Raw genomic sequence first — 21393 nt, 5'->3', positions numbered from 1 at the left:
TGGGTTTTTGTGTGTAAAAAAAGCAAAATATGACACCGTTGTATTTATAAATGCATTATTTTAGTGGTTGCGCAAATAAAAGCCTCAGAAACACCTGCTGTATACGCAACATTAAATAAAAACAAGCCTTGATTGCACTACAATTAAATGTCACTACAGCCTTTTCATTGACGCGAAAAAAATATTGAGCGCCCTCACCAGGTCGGTAACGGAATGACACCCGGCTCAACAGTAGCTTTTAATCCAACAAACAATATGACCGCGCAAACCAAAACATATAACAAGAACACCACCGGTTAGCTATTAGTGCTTTAACAGAACATATATCTGTATAGTTACTAGCTATATTTAATGAAAACTACGCTTCGGTCCGTGGGATGGTGTCTGGTACACACGTACAGTCCCAGAGAAGCAACAAACAGTTTGCAGTAATGTTGTTGTTATGATAGAATATACATTCAATGCTAGCTAACGTTATTAGTCAGGGTTAAATTGGGGCCCTAAGTAGAATTTAGTTTAATAATATTTATTTATTCATTTGATAAGGAAATCATAATACAGGTACTGAGAAAACAGACAGTTTTATTGTCCCCCCCCCCAAAAAAATAAAAAATACAAAAAAATAAAAAATTACAAAAAAATAATAAAGGAAAATAATAACACTCCCTCCCACCCCACGTCCTACATTTCAGTCACAGTGGGTAGCAATGTACTGCCTTCCTCTTCACCACAAGCAGATGGAGAATCACAATAACTGACTAACAGGTTAAAAAAAAGGTAACAACAAAAATACAAATCACAAACAGAGAAGTGTCACTGAATAAAAACAACAACAACAACAAAGAAAGAAGAGCTGGATAAGTGAAAAGGTTCATTGTCAACAGTGAGTGTCACATTTATTTTTAAGTACCAATGATTGTGTCCGCCCTGAGATCGGTAGGTCGTGAGTTCAAACCCCGGCAGAGTCATACCAAAGACTATCAAAAATGGGACCCATTACCTCCCTCCTTGGCACTCAGCATCAAAGGTTGGAATTGGGGGTTATATCACCTAAAATGATTCCTGGGCACGGCCACCGCTGCTGTTCAGTGCCCCCCTCACCTCCCAGGGGGTAGGGTGACGGGTCAAATGCAGGGGATAATCTCACCACATCTAATGTGTGTGTATCCTATAGTCTCTTTAATTTAGCTATGTAACTAATCATACAGCCCCAGGTCAAGTAAAATTGTTTTGGTGAACCCCTCAGATTATATTACATTTTCTCTAAATCTAAGAAAAACATGAGGTCCTTAAACTATAGGGAGGCCTTGGGGGAAAACTGGGATTTCCACTCCAATAAAATCATTCTACGAGTTATTACTGATGCAAAGACGATACTATCCGTAAAAGTCTGCTTAATTTTTTGATAACTTGGTGGAATTCCTAAATTTGCCAATTCTGCACAAGGCGTCAATTTAAAATTTAATGCATCTGTAAACATCTTACACTTTTTTTATTTATATGAAATTATTTAAATCATTTTTTAATCAAACTTGATTAAATGCATGTTTTTTGCTAAAACTAATTGTTGATAAATACATTGTTCGTGAATATTTTGTGCAAAATAGAAAATTTAGAGGGGACATAAAACACTTCCTTGTGGTCTACATAAGATTTGCTCCAAATGTCTTTTGTAGACTGTCTTCAAGCCGCTTTCTGACGTCTCTTCAGGTTGCTCCGTTTTGTAGGCGGTCTTATTTATGTGTCTCCACTTCGACTGGGTCTTCACCCCGTCAGACACGTTGTAGTTTTTAGCGCTTCCAAATGGAGTCTATTGACAAATATAAGTTAGAATATGCTCATTTGTATTTGAAATGACAACAGCAGAAGATGCATGTGCATGTAGGAGCAAATCTGACCCACAACAAGAGGATAGAGAAAAATAAGGAACCCATGGCTACAGCGTCGGACTACAATAGCGGACTGGCGCAAAGTTTTTCAGGTAAATCTCTACCATATATGGGATATTTGCTGACATCACACTTGGGAAAAATGTCACAAGATGAACAAATTCCTTAGAGCTTGTTTGGAGGAAGTATAAAAGAAGGCAAGATTGTTTTATAAATATCTCCGCCATTGCCTCCATGGTTGGATTTCACATTTTCGGGACTTAGACAAATCCCACATATACAAAAACAGGTACCAAAAGGTAAGAAAAGTTGGGGTTTCATAATAGGTCCCCTTTAAAACATAAACTTATATTTTTGTCATATATTTCTTGTCCAACCGGGATTTAAATCCAATACCTGTGTTTACAAGCCCAGCACTTACACTGCACGTCCAGGGGACTTTGTGAATGTCTGCAGAATTTTTACATTGTATCATTGAAGGAAGAGGCTAGGAATCCATTTCCAGCCAAATTTGAAGGGCCTGTCATTTATTATTTGACTTTTCACATGCATTTCTTCCTGCAAAACTTAACTTTGCCAAATCATATCACTATTAGCTGACCGCATATAATGATTTGTACATAACTAATGAATGTGTTTCTTAGATGGGGCGTAGTTTACATGCTCAAAGCCAAAAAAGAGCAGGATATAATGCTTATAACACTTTGAAAACTTAGCCCCTTCAACAAGATGTTTATTTTTGTAAGAAAACTTGAAATGCAATGAAATTATACATAAATTGGTTAAAATATTGGTAATGTCAACGGCTCAAATTTAGTTTTAAAACAAAAACAATTTGCATTCATGGATGGGCTACAGCACCCGCCGCGCCCCCGAGAATGACAAGTGGTAGAAAATGGATGGATGGATGGATGGTTACTTGTGTGTGTGTGTGTATCTTAGGTTGTGCGTAGCTTACACGCTCAAAGCAGGAAGAGGGCGTGAGATAATGCTTGCAGCATGTTCAAAAGTTAGCTAGTTAATTAAACATGTCATGACCTGTCAATTTGAGGTCATGTCTTGTTAAGTTTTTGGGTGTTTTGGGGTTTACTTCCTGTTATACGCTCTTATTTTAGTTTTGTTTAGTCTTTATTTGAAGGGACAATGCACAGAGACATTAAGCTCAAAGACAGATATGTTCTGCACCAGATCATAGCTAAATAGCTCATTTCCATCTGCAGTCCCTTGTAGGGTTGTATGGCATACCGGTATTAGTATAGTACCACGATACTAATGAATCATATACGGTACTATACCGCCTCTGAAAAGTAACGACTTGGTATCAAATTGATACCCAAATTTGTGGTATCATCCAAAACTAACGTAAAGTATTCAACAACAGAAGAATAAGTGATTATTACATTTTAGGAGAAGTGTAGATGATAGAACATGTTAAAAGAGAAAGTAAGCAGATATTAACAGTAAATGAACAAGTAGATGAATCATTTATTTTCTGCCACTTGTCCTTAATAACGGTGTCCAAATAATAGAATGGAAAATGACAGAATATGTTACTGCATATGTCAGCAGCTAAATTAGGAGCCTTTGTTTGCTTACTTACTAATAAAAGACAAGTTGTCTTGTATGTTCACTATTTTATTTAAGGACAAACTTGCAATAAGAAACATATGTTTAATGTACTGTAAGATTTTTTGTTAAAATAAAGCCCATATTGCAATTTTTTGTGGTCCCCTTTATTTACAAAAGTATCGAAATAATTTTGTTACTGGTACCAGTACCAAAATATTGGTATCGGGACAACACTAGTCCCTGGTTACCTAAATTAAACATATATAATAACATGCAATAAAATATAACAATACAATTATAGTATTTTAAATTTCAAATTTAAATCATACAATTTGTTCCCACTCTGTTTTCTGTATGTGTTGGTTTGCAGTGGCTTCACCCCAGCTTCCAGTTGATTAGCAATTATGCTTTTCACCGGCCACCAATTATCACTTGAGGACTATTTAAGCAAGTTTCACAGCTTGGTTGGTGAGGAAGTTGGTTGGTGTCAGAATAGAAAGTGTTTTTTTTTTTTTTTTGAATGGTCGCGAGTAAACAATTTCATCGTCTTTCGCAATTGCAAAACCAGTCCTGACCCCTGTCAGGACTGTGAATGAGTGACAAATGGCAGGGTCAGGGGGGCAGTTTGAGTGAGGGGAGTATGGAGGAGAATGGTGTCTTGACGAAGGTAAAACCTCAAAGGAAAAGGATATTGAGTCGAGATAGTGCGTCAAGCGGTGTGAAGGAAGATTGATGGGGAGGAGGAATTTAAGGTGCTTATAAAATTTAAGGAAGGGCAGGACGTCAGGAAAGTAGGGCCAAGTGCAAGTACGAGGTTCCTATGTGGAAACCTCGGTGACTTAGAGAGGGAAAACATGCATAACAATGGGGATCTAATGATAGTGTGTAAGAGTGAAGGACAAAGAGAAAAGGCTTTAAAACTTTTAAAACATTGCAAGAAAGAAATTGCAATGGAGAAAAGGTAGAAGCAAGGAGAGTAACAAAAGCAGTAATATTTGATATTCTTTGTAATATATGATATTAATTGTAATATATGATATTAATTGAGGGAGGACTTGGACAAAATGAAGGAGATAATTAAAGGAGGGAAAGTAGTGAATCTGAGGAGATTAAAAGTCAACAGCTTTTCATTACTGGTGGAATTTTAGGAGGAAACTCTGCCTAAATTTGTGTTTATCATCAGTGTGTGAATGTGTGAATGTGTGTGTGTGAATGGGTGAATGTGGAAAAAGTGTCAAAGCGCTTTGAGTTCCTTAGAAAGGTAGAAAAGCTCTATACAAGTACATCCCATTTACCATTTACCATTTTATAGGGTACATGAAGCATAATACAAGGATGTTTGTGCCACCACCCCTATGGTGCTACAAGTGCCAGAAATATGGCCATATAGCAGCGAACTGCAAAGGGGAATACATGTGTGTGTGAATGGGTGAATGTGGAAATAGTGTCAAAGCGCTTTGAGTACCTTAAAGGTAGAAAAGCGCTATACAAGTACAACCCATTTAACATTTACCATTTACCACTTACCATCTGTGGAAGGTTTGGGGGAGGCCATGAATATACCAAGTGTGGAGCGGCTGTGCAGGAGAAATGTGTAAATTGTGGTGGGGCACACAGTGTTGGCCACATAGATTGTGAAGTGAGGATAGAGGCTGCTGAAATACAACAAATAAGAAATTTGTATGCAGAGGCAGCAAAAAAGTACATGAAAATCAGGCAGAGAAAAGAGTGGATGCTTGTTGCAGGATACAGGAAGGCTTTCTCATTGTCAAAAAAGAAAACTTTGTCTATTTCATTGCAGAAGTAATTATTTGTACATGCCAGTCTAAACATAAGTCAGAAAAAACAGTGGTTGTAGTGAAAAAATCAGCTAAATTTGGACATCAAAGATCTCACATGGGAGCAAGTATATGAGGAGCTCAAAAGTCGAGAACATTTGGAAAAAGAGGCAGCCAGTAAACCTTAAAAATAAAAATGGATTTCCTACAGTGGAATGCAAGAAGTCTGATAGCCAATGGTCAAGAGTTGAAACAGTTCATCTCAAAGCAAAACAAAAAAACAGACATCATATGTATGATAGAGACATGGTTAAAACAACATTTAAATTTTGTTATTAATGGGTATATGTGACAGGACAAATAGCAGTGGGGTGGGTGTGCTGTTTTTAGAAAGGAAGGGATTCCCTAGAGCAGACCTGGGCAAATTAAGGCCCGGGGGCCGCATGCGGCCCGTTAAGCTTTTCAGTCTGGACATTCCCAAATAATTTTTTTAGATCTTTAAGATCGAAACTGTGGCCGCCATTATGATGTGCAGTGATGTTTTCAAATTATCGTAAGTCTTGAACTATATAAAGTATTTCAATGGTTGGAATCTAAGCTTTTGCATGATATACTAATTACTATGGTAATCTAATTAGTTACTATGGTAATCTAAATCACAGCAGCTTAGAGGAGGCACCAAGCAGTGTGGGTGGGATGCGTTTCCACAGAGTGTCAGCCCTGAATTGCTAGTGTCAGGGACAGACGCGGAAGGAGATTGTTACAACGAAGTTCTAAAGCTTAGTGATATATCAGATGTATCAGATAGTAGGTGTTTTTTTTTTACCCTTTTTGTTCATATTTTGCTGTGTTTGTTGCATTTTTGTTGCGTGTCGCTTGATTGTAAAATATGTCGATCGAGAGGGTGTGTGACGTTCATATGTTGTCAATATTCAGTGTTTTATCGTTCATAGTTAATATTGTAAATCCCACAATCTTTATTTTCATGTACATTCTGGGTGTCTCATTCAGTAAAAAAAAATTAAATTCCAGTCAGTTTTTTAAGGCAGTCTGTCATAACGTTTTTAGCATTCAGACATTATTGTGAAGTTTTGTATTAGTGCTCCTATAAAATAGCTATACCAGCCCCCAGACACATTTTTTTCTCTAAATGTGGCCCCCCGAGGCAATATAATTGCCCAGACCTGCCCTACAGGGTGCTGGGTAGAGGTCGACATTTAGAATATGGAGTGGTAGAAATTTGGAGTGGTAATTTGGGTTGGAGATTTGCTGTGGGGAGCAGACAAAACTGATCACAATGGCAGTGTTATGGAAGAATTTATTGATGGGAAGAATTTGGTTGGTTTGAATGATGGTACGGCTACAAGAGTTGGTCCGAGAGTGCAGTCAATGTTAGACTTGACATTGGCATCCCACACATTAGCAAACAAAATATTATGGGAAGTCAATAATGAAACAACAAAAGGAAGTGATCATTACCCTGTTAACTTTTCATTCGGTAATAAAAACAGTATTGCTGAAATAAAATATTCAAAGCAATGACTATTTAACAAAGCAGTTTGGGGAATGTTTACACATCTGATAGGGGTATGCAGAAAATTGAAATTAAAGATGAACTTGAGGTAATAAATAATGATGTAAACACAGTTATTGTGCAAGCTGCTAAAAGCTTTATTTCAGAGAGGTCTGGAAGTAAGAGGAAGAAATTAATCCCTAGGTCAGGGGTCGGCAAACTTTACCACTCAAAGAGCCATTTTGGCAAGTTTCACAAATTAAAGAAAATAATGGGAGCCACAAAAAAAAAATTAAAATTTAAAATGAAAAACACTGCATACAAAGCTTAAATGCTTTGTGCTATGTTAACCAGGGGTCTCAGACACACGCACCGGCACGCACTTTAATGCGGAAATTTGATGTTAGTGCGGCCCGCGAGTTTTGAATGAATGGCGCTTGATGGCGTCATACTTGCCAACCCTCTCATTGGCGTGATGGCACTGCTTTTGGCGCCCTCTACAGCCTGCCCAAACAGTGTACTTGCTCGTCCACATGTAGAATGCAGATTTAGCTTGCTCACATAAGTGACAGCAAGGCGTACTAGGTCAGCAGCTACACATCTTACACTGACGGTAGCCTTATAAAACAACTTTAACACTGTTACGTTACAAATATGCGCCACACTTTGAACCCACACCAAAAAAGAATGACAAACACATTTCTGGAGAACATCTGCACTGTAACACAACATAACACAACACAACCAATACCCAGAATCCCATGCAGCCCTAACTCTTCCGCTCAACCAACGCACGAAGGGGGGGCTGCATGGGATTCTGGGTATTAGTTGTGTTGTGTTTATGTTGTGTTACGGTCGGATGTTCTCCAGAAATGTGTTTTTCATTCTTTTTTGGTGTGGGTTCACAGTGTGGCGCATATTTGTAACGTAACAGTGTTAAAGTTGTTTGATACGGCTACCGTCAGTGTAAGCTGTGTGGCTGATGACTAAGTATGCTTTGCTGTCTCCTATGTGTCAAGTAAAAGCTACATACAATATGTGGCTGGGCTGGCACGCTGTTTGTAAATGCTATAGAGAACAATTAGTACAGTGCAATTAGAGCATTCCCTTAATTTAGTAATTATTCTGAAAATAGGATTATATTTTCCCTGGGAGTTATCTAGGAGAGGCACTGAGATCCATAAGTCTCCTGGGAAAATCGGGGGGCTCGGCAAGTATGCAGCTGAGCCGCATCAGAGTGGTCAAAGAGCCGCATGCGGCTCCGGAGCCGTGGGTTGCCGACCCCTGCCCTAGGTGGACAGAAGAATGCTCAGTGGCCTTGTGGTTAGAGTGTCCCCCCTGAGATCGGTAGGTCGTGAGTTCAAACCCGGCTGAGTCATACCATCCATCCATCCGCTTGTCCCTATTTTTTTGGGGGGTGCTGGAGCCTATCTCAGCTGCATTCGGGCGGAAGGCGGGGTACACCCTGGACAAGTCGCCACCTCATCACAGGGCCAACACAGATAGACAGACAACATTCACACTCACATTCACACTAGGGCCAATTTAGTGTTGTCAATCAAAGACTATAAAAATGGGACCCATTACCTCCCTGCTTAGCACTAGGCATTAAGGGTTGGAATTCAATCAATCAATCAATCAATGTTTATTTATATAGACCTAAATCACAAGTGTCTCAAAGGGCTGTACAAGCCACAACGACATCCTCGGTACAGAGCCCACATACGGGCAAGGAAAACTCACCCCAGAGGGACGTCAATGTGAATGACTATGAGAAACCTTGGAGAGGACCGCATATGTGGGTAACCCCCCCCAGGGGAGACCGAAAGCAATGGATGTCGAGTAGGTCTGACATAATATTGTGAAAGTCCAACACATCAGCGAAAGTCCAGTCCATAGTGGGGCCAGCAGGAACCATCCCGAGTGGAGACGGGTCATCAGTGTAGAGATGTCCCCATCTGATGGACAGGCTAGCGGTCCACCCCGGGTTGGGAGCAGAGTAGAAAAGAAAAGAAAAGAAACGGCAGATGAACTGGTCTAAAAAGGGAGTCTATTTAAAGGCTAGAGTATACAAATGAGTTTTAAGATGAGACTTAAATGCTTCTACTGAGGTAGCATCTCTAACCTTTACCGGGAGGGCATTCCATAGTATTGGAGCCCGAATAGAAAACGCTCTATAGCCCGCAGACGTTTTTTGGGCTCTGGGAATCACTAATAAGCCAGAGTTCTTTGAACGCAGATTTCTTGCCGGGACATATGGTACAATACAATCGTCAAGATAGGCAGGAGCTTGACCGTGTAGTATTTTATACGTAAGTAGTAAAACCTTAAAGTCGCATCTTAGGTGCACAGGAAGCCAGTGCAAGTGAGCCAGTATAGGCGTAATATGATCAAACTTTCTTGTTTTTGTCAAAAGTCTAGCAGCCGCATTTTGTACCATCTGTAATCTTTTAATGCTAGACATAGGGAGGCCCGAAAACAAAACGTTACAGTAATCGAGACGAGATGTAACGAACGCATGGATAATGATCTCAGCATCGCTTGTGGACAAAATGGAGCGAATTTTAGCGATATTACGGAGATGAAAGGAGGCCGTTTTAGTAACACTCTTAATGTGTGACTCAAACGAGAGAGTTGGGTCGAAGATAATACCCAGATTCTTTACCGAGTCGCCTTGTTTAATTGTTTGGTTGTCAAATGTTAAGGTGGTATTATTAAATAGATGTCGGTGTCCCAATCACATAATTTGGGAATGGTGCCATTACCGAAGGCAGTAGGTCAGTAAGAGTCGTCGTTGTGGCAGCATTAATGTTGCGGCTGCTATAGTAGTTATTATTATTATTATTAGTTTGTTGACAATGAGTCAGAACTTCGAATTTTATAAGGTAATGATCGGACATTACTTTAGTGTACGGGAGTATCGTAACTTTAGAGGTGGTGACACCCCTGACAAGCACCAGATCTATCGTATTACCGTTGCGATGCGTGGGTTCATTTATTATTTGTGTAAGACCACAGCTATCAATTATAGTCTGGAGCGCCACGCATGGAGGGTCCGATGGGGTATTCATATGGATATTAAAGTCCCCCATTATGATTATATTGTCGGCGTGCGTCACTAGATCAGCAACAAACTCTGAGAATTCACTGATGAAGTCCGAATAGGGCCCAGGGGGGCGGTAGATAACAGCCAGGTGGAGAGGCAGCGGTGTGACAAACCTCAAAGTGAGCACCTCAAAGGAGTTATATTTATTATTTAGGTTAGGTGTAAGATTATAGTTTTCATTGTATATTAGTGCGACACCCCCTCCCCTTTTAAGAGGTCGGGCAACATGTGTATTGGTATAGTTAGGAGGACATAGGGAGGCCCGAAAATAAAACGTTACAGTAATCGAGACGAGATGTAACGAACGCATGGATAATGATCTCAGCATCGCTTGTGGACAAAATGGGACGGATTTTAGCGATATTACGGAGATGAAAAAAGGCCGTTTTAGTAACACTCTTAATGTGTGACTCTAACGAGAGAGTTGGGTCGAAGATAATACCCAGATTCTTTACCGAGTCGCCTTGTTTAATTGTTTGGTTGTCAAATGTTAAGGTGGTATTATTAAATAGATGTCGGTGTTGAGCAGGACCGATAATCAGCATTTCCGTTTTCTTAGCGTTGAGTTGCAAAAAGTTAGCGGACATCCATTGTTTAATTTCATTAAGACACGCCTCCAGCTGACTACAATCCGGCGTGTTGGTCAGCTTTAGGGGCATGTAGAGTTGGGTGTCATCAGCATAACAGTGAAAGCTAACACCGTATTTGCGTATGATGTCACCTAGCGGCAGCATGTAAATACTAAAGAGTGCAGGGCCAAGAACCGAACCCTGGGGAACTCCGCACGTTACCTTAACATTGTCCGAGGTCACATTGTTATGGGAGACACACTGCATCCTGTCAGTAAGATAAGAGTTAAACCAAGACAAGGCTAAGTCTGTCATCCCAATACGCGTTTTGATAAGCTCTAATAAAATATTATGATCAACAGTATCGAAAGCGGCGCTAAGATCAAGAAGCAGCAACATAGATGAAGCATCAGAATCCATCGTTAGCAATAGATCATTAGTCATTTTTGCGAGGGCTGTCTCCGTAGAGTGATTTGCCCTGAAACCGGACTGAAAAGGTTCACAGAGATTGTTAGACGCTAAGTGTTCATTTAGCTGCTGTGCTACAATTTTTTCGAGGATTTTCGAGATAAACGGAAGGTGGGACACCGGCCGGTAGTTTACCAGGAGATCAGGATCGAGGTTAGGTCTTTTGAGTAGAGGATGAATAACCGCTTTTTTGAATGCTAGGGGAACAGTGCCGGAGGAAAGTGATAAGTTTATAATATTTAACACTGATGGACCTAGTAATACAAAAAGCTCCTTGATAAGTTTCCCAGGAATTGGGTCAAGTAAACATGTTGTTTGTTTTGTCCCATTTACACATTTTGACAATTCCTCCAATGTTATTTCATCAAAGAGAGAGAAACTATTTTGGAGGGTGGTATCCGTCGTATATACAGTCGTATCTGTGTTAATAGAACCCAGTTGTAGCTGAGATGCATTGTCTTTAATCTCTTTTCTAATGACTTCAATTTTCTTATTAAAGAAATTCATAAAGTCATCTGCTGAGTGGGTGGAGCTACTGGGAGGAGTCCCTTGTTGGGTTAGCGATGCTACTGTACTAAACAGAAATTTAGGATCATTTTTGTTGAGGTGGATGAGATTTGAGTAATATTCAGCTTTAGCTGAGGTAAGCATGCGTTTATAAGTTATTAAACTATCACACCATGCTTGATGGAAAACCTCAAGTTTAGTCGCACGCCATTTGCGTTCCAGCTTTCTACATGATAATTTCTGGGCTTTAGTTTCTTCTGTAAACCATGGGGTACGCCTTTTAGGGGCCCTTTTTAGCTTTAGCGGTGCTACAATATCAATGGTGTCGCGCAGGGCGTCATTAAAGTTGTTAGTGAGGTTATCAATAGAGCCCACATAATTTGGGAATGGTGCCATTACCGAAGGCAGTAGGTCAGTAAGAGTCGTCGTTGTGGCAGCATTAATGTTGCGGCTGCTATAGTAGTTATTATTATTATTATTAGTTTGTTGACAATGAGTCAGAACTTCGAATTTTATAAGGTAATGATCGGACATTACTTTAGTGTACGGGAGTATCGTAACTTTAGAGGTGGTGACACCCCTGACAAGCACTAGATCTATCGTATTACCGTTGCGATGCGTGGGTTCATTTATTATTTGTGTAAGACCACAGCTATCAATTATAGTCTGGAGCGCCACGCATGGAGGGTCCGATGGGGTATTCATATGGATATTAAAGTCCCCCATTATGATTATATTGTCGGCGTGCGTCACTAGATCAGCAACAAACTCTGAGAATTCACTGATGAAGTCCGAATAGGGCCCAGGGGGGCGGTAGATAACAGCCAGGTGGAGAGGCAGCGGTGTGACAAACCTCAAAGTGAGCACCTCAAAGGAGTTATATTTATTATTTAGGTTAGGTGTAAGATTATAGTTTTCATTGTATATTAGTGCGACACCCCCTCCCCTTTTAAGAGGTCGGGCAACATGTGTATTGGTATAGCTAGGAGGAGATGCCTCATTTAGCGCAAAAAAATCGTCTGGTTTGAGCCAGGTCTCGGCGAGACCAACGACGTCAAGTTTGTTGTCTCTAATGACTTCATTAACTAATAACGTTTTGAAAGATAATGATCTTATGTTTAAAAAGCCCATATTATAGGTAGTGGGCTGTTTTGAGGATTGTTTGTTGAAATTATCCGAAGTAGCAATATTAATAATGTTGCGTTTATTATGCGTATTGCACTTTAAATAGTTTCGACCATATCTAGGAATTGATACGACGGGGATATTCAGATTGTTTGCTTGATGTTGCGATAAACTGAACGCATCATAGTTAGCTACCTCAGTACAATGTATGTCTGCCTCTGACACGGTCACAAAAGAAAAAACATTATGTGAGTTGTGTTTTATTCTAAGAGAATTGCTATTCCCGAGCTGCTGCTCACTGCTCCCCTCACCTCCCAGGGGGTGGAACAAGGGGATGGGTCAAATGCAGAAGGTAATTTCACCACACCCAGGGTGTGTGTGACTATCAGTGGTACTTTAACTTTATCTATATTTAATATAAAAGATAACAGGCGAAAGTATGGAAAATAATAAGATAATGTAAAAAAAGTATTGTGTTGGGAGAAAGACTAATATAAATTAAATTTGGCGAGTTGTTACAAATTTGAGTGGGGTGCAAAAGTCTTGGAACTATCCAGTTTTAAAGAATGAAGAGATAATAGCAGTTAAAGATGAAGAAGACAATGTAAGTATGATGGTAAGGGTACTAACTAAAGTGCATAGTTGGGAAAATGTGACTAATGAGGAGAGGAAGAAAAGAGAGGAAACAAAAAATCAGTATCAGCATTTATTAGAAAGTAGAAAAGAAAAAAATAATCATTAAATGTTCCATTTACATTGAATGAAATGAAAAACGCAATAAATAAAGCAAAAGTAATGTCACCAGGTAAAGGCAGAATAAGCTATGCGATGTTAAAACATCTGAGTGAAGAAGCTTGTAAAATAGTATTGAAGATGTTCAACAAAAATTTGGGAACAAGGAAAAATTTAACAAATCTGGAAGGTGGCAACTATTGTCCCAATTAGGAAACCAGGCAGGGACCCTACAATAGCAACTAATTATAGACCAATAGCTCTAACCTCTCATCTTGAGAAAAGTATGGAAAGAATGATTGTTGAGCGAATTCGCTTTTATATTGAATCAAGGAATTTAATTCCAACATTTCAAAGTGGTTTTAGAAGAGGAAGATTGACGATGGATCCTATTAGAGAATGACATAAGGTATGTGCAAGCTAATAAAGAAACAGGTGCAGCTGTCTTTTTTGACGTGGAAAAAGCTTACGATATTTTATGGAGAGATTGTGTACTTATTAAAATACGAAAGCTTGGAATAGAAGGAATAATTTATGAGTGGATCAAGAAGTTCCTCAGTAACAGGGAAATACAAGCATGATTGTGGACCATGGGGTTCCTCAAGGAAGTGTGATTAGTCCCATTTTGTTTAGTATTATGACAAATGATATATATGATGGAGTGGATTACAGAATATGTAAATAATTATTGGCTGATGATGGTGCGTTTTGGAAAAGAGGCAGAATATTGAACATACAGTACAAAGTTTACAAAAGGCTATCAACAGTGTAGAGACATGGGCGGGAATATGGGGAATTACATTCTCAGCTGGAAAAGACAAAATTATTATTTTTTCCAATAAGAAAATATATGATAGGTACACGTTCACAATATATGGTAAGCTAGAAAAAAAAAATATATATATATATATATATATATATATATATATATATATATATATATATATATATATATATATATATATATATATATATATATATATATATATATATATATATATATATATATATATATATATATATATATATATATATATATATATATAATTTGTCCGTGGGACAAATTTTCAAGCTTTGACCCCAGCTACAAAAAGGTTGGGGACCTCTGGTCTACATAACATGCAATGGTTATTCTTTGGTCTATTTGTTTTGAATAAATTAGGTTTCACAGACCATCTTCAAGCCGCTTTCTGACCATCCCTTCAGGATGCACCGTTTTGTCTTGTATACGTGCCTCCACTGCGTCTTCTCCCCGTCAGCCATGTTGTAGTTTTAGCGCTTACATATGAAGTCTACTGACAGATATAAGTTAGAACTATAAGCTACTTTGTATGAGACATGGTAACAGCGGAGGATCTATGTGCAAGTACGAGCCAGTCTGTCCCACACTAAGAGGATAGAGAAAAAGAAGGAACTTATTGACTACAACGTCAGACTTCGCAAATCTTTACCATATATGGAGAGATCCGCTGATGCCACCAAAGAGAAATTTTTTACAAATGAGGCAAATTCCAAATGGCTCGTTTGAAGGAAATATGGAGGAAGGCAAGATTGTTTATAAATATCTACGACATGCCTCCATGGTTTGATTTCAAATGTTCGGGACATCTGCAGATACCAAATACACAAAAAAAGGTACCAGCAAGTAAGAACAGTTGTTTTGGCATAATAGGTTGCCTTTAAGATGATAAGAATTTATTTCTATAATATTTTTATATGAGGGATAAAAGTAAACTCAGAGTTAAAAATCACGCCCAGATTTTTTATAGACTGTCTTAGTTTAATGTGATGATCATGTTGTTTAAAGTTAGGATTCCCTTTTTTCTGTTTCAGCAGCCCGTTTGTGTTCCTCGTTGCCATGGGTGCTGATTACATTCACCTGCTTCTGGTTATTGGTCGAGACGCTCAACATGATAATCAACAATGTCCCTGCAAAGAAGGATAGTGACAACTTAAATAGCCTTGATAGCTGAAACAAAACTGGTGCGGGGAATATCGCTCAAGGAAGACATGAAACTTCTACAGGAAAATACCAACAATACAGGAAAAGCCACCAAAATAGGAGCGCAAGACAAGAACTAAAACACTACACACAGGAAAACACCAAAAAACTCCAAATAAGTCACGGCGTGATGTGACAGTACTTTGAGACAAGAGCTATAGTCGTGCATTGTTGGTTATGGTTTGAATTCTTATCCAACACTTGCGAGAACCACTTTTTACTGTCAATATCAGCTGCTGAGTTTAATTTTTTAATGATTTCTGCTGGTCGTGTGCCTCCACAATGAAAAAAATGTGCCTTGGCTCAAAAAAGGTTGAAAAACACTGGTCTACTGTGTCAAAAACGGCACTTAGATCCAGCAGAAACAACACTGTGAGATTTGTATTATCTAAATCACATCTGATGTCATTTAAAATCTTGTGCTGTGAACTTGAGGTAATAAATAATGATGTAAACACAGTTATTGTGCAAGCTGCTAAAAGCTTTATATCAGAGAGGTCTGGAAGTAAGAGGAATAAATTAATCCCTAGGTGGACAGAAGAATGCTCAGTGGCCTTGTGGTTAGAGTGTCCCCCCCTGAGATCGGTAGGTTGTGAGTTCAAACCCGGCTGAGTCATACCATCCATCCATCCGTTTTCTACCGCTTGTCCCTATTTTTTTGGGGGGTGCTGGAGCCTATCTCAGCTGCATTCGGGCGGAAGGCGGGGTACACCCTGGACAAGTCGCCACCTCATCACAGGGCCAACACAGATAGACAGACAACATTCACACTCACATTCACACTAGGGCCAATTTAGTGTTGCCAATCAAAGACTATAAAAATGGGATCCATTACCTCCCTGCTTAGCACTAGGCATTAAGGGTTGGAATTGGGGCTTAAATCACCAAAACGATTCCCGAGCTGCTGCTCACTGCTCCCCTCACCTCCCAGGGGGTGGAACAAGGGGATGGGTCAAATGCAGAAGGTAATTTCACCACACCCAGGGTGTGTGTGACTATCAGTGGTACTTTAACTTTATCTATATTGAATATAAAAGATAACAGGCGAAAGTATGGAAAATAATAAGATAATGTAAAAAAAAGTATTGTGTTGGGAGAAAGACTAATATAAATTAAATTTGGCGAGTTGTTACAAATTTGAGTGGGGTGCAAAAGTCTTGGAACTATCCAGTTTTAAAGAATGAAGAGATAATAGCAGTTAAAGATGAAGAAGACAATGTAAGTATGATGGTAAGGGTACTAACTAAAGTGCATAGTTGGGAAAATGTGACTAATGAGTAGAGGAAGAAAAGAGAGGAAACAAAAAATCAGTATCAGCATTTATTAGAAAGTAGAAAAGAAAAAAAAAATCATTAAATGTTCCATTTACATTGAATGAAATGAAAAACGCAATAAATAAAGCAAAAGTAATGTCACCAGGTAAAGGCAGAATAAGCTATGCGATGTTAAAACATCTGAGTGAAGAAGCTTGTAAAATAGTATTAAAAATGTTCAACAAAAATTTGGGAACAAGGAAAAATTTAACAAATCTGGAAGGTGGCAACTATTGTCCCAATTAGGAAACCAGGCAAGGACCCTACAATAGCAGCTAATTATAGACCAATAGCTCTAACCTCTCATCTTGAGAAAAGTATGGAAAGCATGATTGTTGAGCGAATTCGCTTTTATATTGAATCAAGGAATTTAATTCCAACATTTCAAAGTGGTTTTAGAAGAGGAAGATTGACGATGGATCCTATTAGAGAATGACATAAGGTATGTGCAAGCTAATAAAGAAACAGGAGCAGCTGTCTTTTTTGACGTGGAAAAAGCTTACGATATTTTATGGAGAGATTGTGTACTTATTAAAATACGAAAGCTTGGAATAGAAGGAAGAATTTATGAGTGGATCAAGAAGTTCCTCAGTAACAGGGAAATACAAGCATGATTGTGGACCATGGGGTTCCTCAAGGAAGTGTGATTAGTCCCATTTTGTTTAGTATTATGACAAATGATATATATGATGGAGTGGATTACAGAATATGTAAATAATTATTGGCTGATGACGGTGCGTTTTGGAAAAGAGGCAGAATATTGAACATACAGTACAAAGTTTACAAAAGGCTATCAACAGTGTAGAGACATGGGCTGGAATATGGGGAATTACATTCTCAGCTGGAAAAGACAAAATTATTATTTTTTCCAATAAGAAACTATATGATAGGTACACGTTCACAATATATGGTAAGCTAGAAAATATCAAATGTATGACATTTTTAGGGATGTAGTTTGACACCAAGCTGACATGGTGAATGCATATTGAAAACAGTTAATAAGTGTGATAAAGTTACTAAGGTGATTAGATGTTTGAGTATTGAAGTGTATTTCTGGTCTTGTCATCCTCGTCCGGACAGAAGGGTGACACGGCGGTGTGGCTGGATCGAAAGAGACGTCGGAGACGCTTTACTGAACCAAAAGATGCTTTATTACAAGCAAGGAGGTCAGGTCAAGAAAATGAGGCACTCCTGACTGGAGAAGCCAAACCACCAGTCTTTTATTCCTTCTTTCTCTGTCTGGGTGTGTGCTTAAGTCAGGACAGCACAACCTGAACATGTAAGGAGATGTTCGTGTGTAGTGACTGGAAAACAACTGCTCTAAAGGCCTACTGAAATTAATTTTTTAAATTTAAACGGGAATAGCAGATCCATTCTATGTGTCATACTTGATCATTTCGCGATATTGCCATATTTTTGCTGAAAGGATTTAGTAGAGAAAATCGACGATAAAGTTCGCAACTTTTGCTCGCTGATAAAAAAAGCCTTGCCTGTACCGGAAGTAGCGTGACGTCACAGGAGGTAATATTCCTCACAATTTTCCTTTGTTTACAATGGAGCGAGAGAGATTCGGAGCGACAAAGTGACGATTACCCCATTAATTTGAGCGAGGATGAAAGATTCGTGGATGAGGAACGTTAGAGTGAAGGACTAGAGAGGCAGTGATGGACGTATCTTTTTTCGCTCTGACCGTAACTTAGGTACAAGCTGGCTCATTGGATTCCACACTCTCTCCTTTTCCTATTGTGGATCACGGATTTGTATTTTAAACCACCTCGGATACTATATCCTCTTGAAAATGAGAGTCGAGCACGCGAAATGGACATTCAAAGTGACTTTTATCTCCACGACAATACATCGGTGACACACTTAGCTACTGAGCTAACGTGATAGCATCGTTCTCAAATGAAGATAGAAACAAAATAAATAAACCCCTGACTGGAAGGATAGACAGAAGATCAACAATACTATTAAACCATGTACATGTAACTACACGGTTACACCAACAGCCGTGCTCACCTGCGTTCCAGCGATCGACGGCGCGACGAAGGACACCCATCATCGACGAAGCTCTGTAGCATGAGCTAACGTGATAGCATCTGTCTCAAATGCAGATAGAAACAAAATAAATAAATCCCTGACTGGAAGGATGGACAGAAGATCAACAATACTATTAAACCATGTACATGTAACTACACGGTTAAAAATTCTCAGCCTGGTAAAGCTTAAAAATGCTGATGCTAACGACGCTAAGGCTAATTTAGCAACTTAGCAACCGGACCTCACAGAGCTATGATAAAAACATTAGCGCTCCACCTACGCCAGCCAGCCCTCATCTTCCCATCAACAGCCGTGCTCACCTGCGTTCCAGCGATCGACGGCGCGACGAAGGACTTCATCTGTCTGCTAAGTAAGTAGTCCTTGTTGTGTTGCTGTAAGTATTGTACTTAGCCGCTAATACACCGATCGATCCTACCTACAACGTTCTTCTTTGCAGCCTCCATTGTTCATTAAACAAATTGCAAAAGATTCACCAACACAGATGTCCAGAATACTGTGGAATTATGAAATGAAAAAGAGCTTTTTCTACGGGCTCCGAATACTTCCCTTGCCCTCGTGACGTCACACGCATACGTCAGCATAATAAAACGTTTATAACCGGAAGTGTGGCGGGAAATTCAAAATTGCACTTTATGAGTTAACCAATGTTAAGATTTCATCATTGATATATAAACTATCAGACTGCGTGGTCGGTAGTAGTGGCTTTCAGTAGGCCTTTAAGTCATAACTCAAATGTTGGCGTTGAGCTACACAGGTAATCTTTTCTCAAGAATATGGTTATCACTTCTGCATTCCGAAGTCCCAATTAGGGCCTCTTTTCTACAAGAAGTGATCCAATGCACCTGCGAATGTCAAACTATAAGGGGCCTTATCTTATTATATGCTCAAACTGAAATACCACTATTTACTTAAACTTGGTGGTTTGCTTTCTCCAAGGTGAATATAAACATTCACCATATGTAGAACATAATATAAGTTAATTATTTCACTTCAGTAGCAAGGAATGGGGAGCAGACATTGTGTCTATGAAAATATTGTATATTGGCTTGATAGGATCAGTCATTGATTATGGATGCGTAGCTTATGGGTCAGCAGCGAAGACCCAGTTAAAAAAGTTTGATGTTGTTCAAAATAAAGCAATAAGGATTCGTTCAGGGCCCATTAGAACCACCCCGGTGTGTGCACCCAAGGTTGAAGATGGTAAATTGTCTCCTGAGCTGAGAAGACTCCAAATATCATTGCCATACTTTTTACAGTTACAGGGGCAAAGAGATAATCACCCAACCAAAAATATTGTTATTCAAACATAGAAACAGACCAAAAGTATGAGCGATCATTCTGTTGAAAACATGCAAGCTTAAGTAAAAAAATGGGTTTTTCAGATCTTTCAATCAGTGCGTCTGTGATTCATCCGCTCTGAATGTTACCAAGCCCAGACACTGACACTACATTGTATGAAAAGATCAAGACGCACAAGGGTGATTTTGGATAATTAGCTAAGATATATGCAGATAGATTTTATGGATACTTTTGCGTGCGATCAGTCTTCCTCTCAGGGAATAAAACACACTGGTCAATCCCAAATTATTTTGGATGACATATATGTTGAGTAAAAAGGACCCCAGAGACAGAATAGTACTTGGCCAAGTTTTACTAAAGCTTTAGGAGACCAGCCCTTACAATGTGACAATAGCATCAGCAAAAAGAGGTCTAAATCCAAACAAAAAGAGTCAGCTTGTGTAGAGCGCAAACAGCCCTTCTCACCCGGAAAGCAGCACAGCTGCTTCTTCAAAACAGATAAGAAACTAGCCAAAACAGTGAGCCGACAAACAAAGAGTTTACTAGCGGACATAAGATACAAGCAAGAGAAGACGCACTACATGGGAAAATACTAGCTGCTTTAAACATGACTATGGATTAAGAAAGAACACTTAAAAATATCTCATTCTCACAATACGTAAAGATTTATACGGATGGTTCTAAACAACCAGTAACTGGGAAAGCAAGAATAACTGACCATCTTTCTGTCTTTTCCGCGGAACTCGTGGCTATTATAATGACACTGCAGTGGGTGGAACAAGTTAAACCATTAAGAGTAATAACATGCACAGACTCATTGTCTGCTGTTGAAATTATGAAATCAGGTAACACGAGTGGAAGAAATTATTTAAAGTATGAGATTTTAGAAATGCTGTTAAAAAATCATAATGTGGGAAAATATGTCAAATTTGTTTGGGTCCCAGCTCATGCAGGAGTGATGGTAAAAGAACAAGCAGACAAATATGCCAAACAAGCAATAACTATTGCAAGCATAACCGTCCATTGTCAAGTTAGTAAATCAGAACTCAATTCATTAATTAAGAAAGAAATTATGAGGATGTGGCGAGACCGGTGGAGTCATGAAGATAAGAAAAGAGCATATTTTACTATCAATCCTCAAGTTGGCTCGGGACGTCGGGGTAGTAGATGCAGAAAGGAGGAAACGAACATCACTCATTTGAGGTGAGGACATACTGGGTTATATAAAACACTGTTCTCAATAGGCTAACACAAGACTGGGAAATGTGACAAATGTAGTAATCCAGAAACAGTAGAACTTGTCATTTTGCATTGCACTAAACATGATAGAGAAAGAAACAGAATAAAGAAAAAAATAGAAGACAATGTAGAAACGTTTGGACTCAATTATTTTTTGAAGTAAAACATCAGATCACACAGTTACAACATATCTGTTTGAGTTCTTGAAGGAAATCAAGATTAT

The 21393-nt window shown here is 39.0% G+C and overlaps 1 protein-coding gene and 1 long non-coding RNA gene across 2 annotated transcripts in view; one reads left to right on the top strand and one right to left on the bottom strand.

Annotated features, from left to right (window-relative positions):
• Nucleotides 1–21393, bottom strand: part of LOC133642274 (uncharacterized) — an 88024-nt gene that overhangs the window by 11942 nt on the left and 54689 nt on the right. The window lies entirely within an intron of this gene.
• Nucleotides 1–21393, top strand: part of slc29a4a (solute carrier family 29 member 4a) — a 59198-nt gene that overhangs the window by 258 nt on the left and 37547 nt on the right. The gene's annotated exons all lie outside the window — the stretch shown is intronic.

Source organism: Entelurus aequoreus, linkage group LG25 (genome assembly GCF_033978785.1).
Source record: "Entelurus aequoreus isolate RoL-2023_Sb linkage group LG25, RoL_Eaeq_v1.1, whole genome shotgun sequence".
Classification (NCBI taxonomy): domain Eukaryota; kingdom Metazoa; phylum Chordata; class Actinopteri; order Syngnathiformes; family Syngnathidae; genus Entelurus; species Entelurus aequoreus.
This window is presented reverse-complemented; position numbering and strand designations above follow the sequence as displayed.